This window comes from Pteropus vampyrus, unplaced genomic scaffold (genome assembly GCF_000151845.1).
Source record: "Pteropus vampyrus isolate Shadow unplaced genomic scaffold, Pvam_2.0 Scaffold8, whole genome shotgun sequence".
NCBI lineage: Eukaryota > Metazoa > Chordata > Mammalia > Chiroptera > Pteropodidae > Pteropus > Pteropus vampyrus.
In genome coordinates this window covers 12,656,586-12,656,908 of record NW_011888789.1, presented here as the reverse complement: position 1 = coordinate 12,656,908, position 323 = coordinate 12,656,586, and positions in this window count along the sequence as shown.

Sequence of the window (323 nt, the reverse complement as noted above, 5' to 3'; positions counted from 1 at the left end):
CCGTCCATGTACTCAGAAGACTGATAGCTGCCTAGCCAGCTGCCAAAGGCGGCAGAACACAAAGAGCTTTCAGCAGTGCCTGCTCCCAAGGACCTTTTCTGGTACTCCCATGGAAGTTATCTGCTCCTGTAACCAAGCGGCACATCTTGCTCTCATCCATCTGAGAAGGTGGCTGCTCTCCCAATGAGATAACTCCTCCCTCTGCTTGCGTGCATAAAAAAAAAACTGCTTGCACTTGGTTAGCAGCAGCTTTTTCCCTGCTGCTCCAAATGGCCGCTGCTGAAGCTTCCCTGCCTCGTGAGTAATAAACAGCATTTCTCACC